A 5,198-nucleotide genomic window follows, 5' to 3' on the forward strand; every position below is an offset into this window, starting at 1 on the left:
GGTATTACAAAACCTGCAATTCGTCGTTTAGCACGACGAGGTGGAGTAAAACGTATCTCTGGTTTAATTTATGAAGAAACACGTGGTGTACTTAAAGTATTCCTTGAAAATGTTATTCGGGATGCTGTTACATATACTGAACACGCAAAACGTAAAACAGTTACAGCTATGGATGTTGTATATGCATTAAAACGACAAGGTCGTACTTTGTATGGTTTTGGAGGTTAAGAAAATATAATAATTTACTTAAAATATTTAGTAAATTTATTAAAGAATATTTAATACATCCGATAAATTTAAACAGGCTTTCCTTTTTGGGAAGCCACTAATTTTATTTATATAAGAGTAAATAAATTTGTTAATAAATATAACATATTATATAATTTGTTTACAACAAATTATTTTGTTTATAACATACATTACCAAATATTTTTATTTTTTTTTTTTATTGTAATATATCTGCAATAATAAATTATAATTTGTATATTATCTATTTTATTTTACAATAACTTATTGAATTTTTGAAAAAATTTTATTATAAATTAATATACTATTATATTTTTTATATATACAAGTTAAGAGTAACAAGTATCGATAGGAGATTATCGAATTTATAACTAATAAAACATTTCGCCTTAATCAAAGAAAATAAAGATTTTGCTATACCATTTTTTATACTTTCAATAAATAATTTATTATTAAATTTTTATTATTTCATTTATTTTTTAAAATTATTAAAAATATTTTTCTAATAATTATAAGCGTACATAAACAAGTAGTAAATGTATGAAAATAATAAAGGTAATGTAATGCATTTGCATTACACTGATTTACGATATATATTCCGCGATATCCTTTATTATATTTAAAATTAATAATATTGATATACTAATAATAGATATATTCAAGCTATTAATATATAAAATTTTATATTTAAATATGATATTAATAATTGTTTATTTAATTTTTTTGTATATATAAAAATAATTTACTCTTATTTAAAAATTTGATGGCTCTCTTAAAAAGAGAGCCGTTTTTATATGTTGATGTATTTTTATGTTATCAATTAAATAATATTTTCGATTTATTTATTTTGAACTTGTATATTTTGTAACAGCTTTAGTACCTTCACTAACAGCGTGCTTTGCCAATTCACCAGGTAATAATAATCGAACTGCGGTTTGAATTTCCCGACTTGTGATTGTTGAACGTTTATTATAATGTGCTAAACGTGATGCTTCAGCAGCAATACGTTCAAAAATATCATTAACAAAACTGTTCATGATACTCATAGCTTTACTAGAGATACCAGTATCAGGATGCACTTGTTTTAATACTTTGTAAATGTAAATTGCATATGATTCCTTGCGCTTCCTCTTCTTTTTCTTATCACTCTTTGATATATTTTTTTGAGCTTTGCCAGCTTTTTTTGCTGCTTTTCCACTTGTTTTTGGTGGCATTGTTACAAACAATTAATATACACAGATAGTTACAGAACACCAGTCAGTATATGTATGAGCGTGTCGTGTATACAACTAGCGTATTATATACGCGAAGATGGATATAACAATAAAAATGAATACTACTCTCTGATTGGCTGAAAATAATACTATAAGGTGATTGGTTTATTTTTAAAGTTTTATATTTTATAAATATTATAAATTAAAATACCCAAATAACATTTTAAACATTTATGTTACAATCCCCGTAACGTACACATCTGTGTGATTATATTTACAAAAAAAAATATTAATTAAATAAATTTATTCGCTATGTCTGGACGAGGGTAAAGGTGGTAAAGTAAAGGGAAAGGCAAAGTCAAGATCAAGCCGAGCAGGATTACAATTTCCTGTTGGAAGAATTCACAGATTATTACGAAAAGGAAATTATGCTGAACGAGTAGGTGCTGGTGCCCCAGTATATTTGGCTGCTGTTATGGAATATTTGGCTGCAGAAGTTCTCGAGTTAGCTGGTAATGCTGCCCGTGATAACAAAAAAACACGTATCATTCCACGTCATTTACAATTGGCAATTCGTAATGATGAAGAATTAAATAAATTATTATCTGGTGTAACAATTGCTCAAGGTGGTGTATTACCAAACATTCAAGCAGTGTTATTACCAAAGAAAACTGAAAAGAAAGCATAAATTAAAAACATTGCATTAATTTTTATAATAATAATACATCGATCATAGGCCTTTTAATAAAAGGCCACAAATTTATTTAAAATAAGAGTAAAAATTATTTTTATAAATAATATATTATAATATTTTTTTAAAGAATCAATTTAAATAATTATAAATTAATGATTCTTTTTTTTTTTTTTCTTTTTTATATGTTATTATGGAAATAATTCATCATATTATGATGACATTTAGGTAACATATTATAAGAATATTCATAAAATATTATCAAAATAATATTGTATTATGATGATATTTAGACAAAATATTATAAGAATATACACAAAATATTATCAAAATAATATCATTAGATAACAAAACTGTTCATGATACTCATACCTTTACTAGAGATAAAAGTATCAGGATGCACTTGTATTAATACATATTATCACAACATCACAAAATATTTTTTAAAAGGAAAAATTTTTTAAAAATTATTATAAAATTTGATTGAATTAAATTTCAATTTATTTTTTTAATAATTAAAGAAAAAAAAAAGCATATAAACTTTCTATTGAAAATGTTATTTTCAACTAGATGGCCAAGTGAACTTTGTTACACAAACAATATATGACGTATTCGTTATTTAAATAATCAGTATCCTTTGATATTATATCAATACGTTACTCTCTTCTTTTGATACATATTAATAAAATTTCAATTTATAAGATTTTATGTCAATTATATAAATAATATTATAAATTTTCTAAATACATAAGTTAAGTAACAAAAAATTTGAATAACAAGATAAATTTATATATTATGTTTTAATACTCGATACTATAATATATCGCATCCGTTACCAATTATTCGGTATCCTTTGATTTATACACAGAATGAACCAAAAATATGTATCAAATTTATTTTATTTATTTATATATTTAATATTATTATTATTATTTTATATTACAAAGTTTCTTAACGAAGCTTACAATGATTTCTCATATCGTACTTAACAAAATTATTTAGATCATATAAAATTTAAATTGTTAAAAAATTTTTATATTTATTATTATTATTTATTTTTATTAAAATTACATAACATAAAATTAATAATATTTTAATAATTATATAAATTAATTCTTATTTAAAATAATCTTATATTAATCTCAACAAATACTCTAATAATATATTTTGTCATAAATTTTTTTATATTTAAAATAAATATTATAATATATAAATACTTATATCAGTATAAAATTTCTTTATATAATTATGAAAAAATTAATTTAATAGTTAATTATTGATATTAATGCATAAATAAAAGTATTTTCTAATGAAATATATTTTGTCAATGTTCGATTAACACATTTCATAATAATACGTTTTCATTATTGACAAAAAAAGTTTTTCTAAAAATGAAATCTTATACTATAATATATATATTTATATATTAAATTTTTTAATTATTTATATACTAATAATTTATAATAAATCGATATTAAATAAAAAATAAAAATATATACTTTTTAAGTTTACCTTAAAAATATTATTGTTTTGTATGATTGAAATAATTAATATTAAACTATGTTTATTAATAATTGTTAATAAAAAAATTAAATATATTTTAATTTATAAAATAAATATTATTATTAAATTTATAATTTATTATTTTATATATTATAGAAATTGAAAAAATAAATCATGTTTACTACGACAGTAAATTAGAAATACTATTTAATTTTTATGTGTTTTCTACATGGTACTTTGACTTACATAGGGACTTATATTATTGTGAATAATGATATAATTGAAAACCTTTATTTTTTATTTGATAGAATTATTATATTTTATCATTTAAATATTTATAATAAATACATTATTTTTATAAAGTAAAAAATATGGCCGAAGAAAATTCTACAGCTGTTGCAGCAACTGCGGTTACTGCTGCTTCTACAACACCAACAAAAAAAGCAACAGCTTCTGGTGCTAAACGTACAAAACAACATTCAAAACCAACACATCCACGTACATCAGAAATGGTTGTTAACGCAATTAAAAATTTAAAAGAACGTGGTGGTTCATCATTACAAGCAATTAAAAAATATTTAGCTGCAAATTATAAAGTGGATTCTGATAAAATTTCACCATTTATTAAAAAATATTTAAAAGCTGCTGTAACTGAGGGAGCCTTGGTACAAACTAAAGGTAAAGGTGCATCTGGTTCATTCAAATTGGCTGCTTCCGCTTCATCTAATTCTTCAGCTAAATCAAAAGTATCCAAAAAAGAAAGTGGAGCAAAAGGTTCAGCAAAGAGTGCTAAAAGTAAACGGGCACCAAAAGAAAAGAAAGCCACAACTACATCATTGGCAGCCAAAAAGCCTAAAGCAAAAAAAGCGACTCCATCATCATCAACTGCTGCTAAAAAAGTTACTGCAAAATCATCAGCGGCATCAAAAAAAGCACCAGTTAAAGCAAAACCAGCAAAAAGTACAAAATCCGCTGCCAAAAGTAGCCCTGCTCGTAAACCGAAAGCACCAAAAGCTAAGAAAGCTTCTGTTGCCAAATCATCTCCTACAAAAATTAAAAAAGCAGCACCAAAAAAGAAATGATCTGTTACTTTAATAATATATTGAAATATTTCATTATTTTTGCTAAAAAATGAAAATAACATAGGCCTTAATACAGGCCACAAATTAATATTTGATAAGAGTAAATTATTTTTTGTATAAATATTTTATAAAATAATAGTTTAGAAACATTTGCCACAGTCAGTACCACGGATGGGTGGCCACTTGAGAATACTGTGTGCGGTTGCATTTTTATTTAAAATATATGGTATAATAAATAAGTATATATTTAAATTGATTACTTCATTGAAAATTTTAATAATATACTTTAATATTAATGATATTTATGAAAAATATATATTTGTAAAAATTTTCATTTATTACTGGCAACAGCCATACCACGTTGAAAACACCGGTTCTCGTCCGATCACCGAAGTTAAGCAACATTGGGCACAGTCAGTACTTGGATGGGTGACCGCTTGGGAACACTGTGTGCGGTTGCCT

The 5,198-nt window shown here is 23.6% G+C and overlaps 1 non-coding gene across 1 annotated transcript; it reads left to right on the plus strand.

Moving 5' to 3' along the window:
• Positions 1-5,079: 5,079 nt before the first annotated feature.
• Positions 5,080-5,198, plus strand: LOC123304263. Its single transcript, XR_006536298.1, has one exon. It is a non-coding gene; the product is annotated as a 5S ribosomal RNA (ribosomal RNA).

The sequence above is a fragment of the Chrysoperla carnea genome (assembly GCF_905475395.1).
Source record: "Chrysoperla carnea chromosome X unlocalized genomic scaffold, inChrCarn1.1 SUPER_X_unloc_35, whole genome shotgun sequence".
Lineage (NCBI taxonomy): Eukaryota > Metazoa > Arthropoda > Insecta > Neuroptera > Chrysopidae > Chrysoperla > Chrysoperla carnea.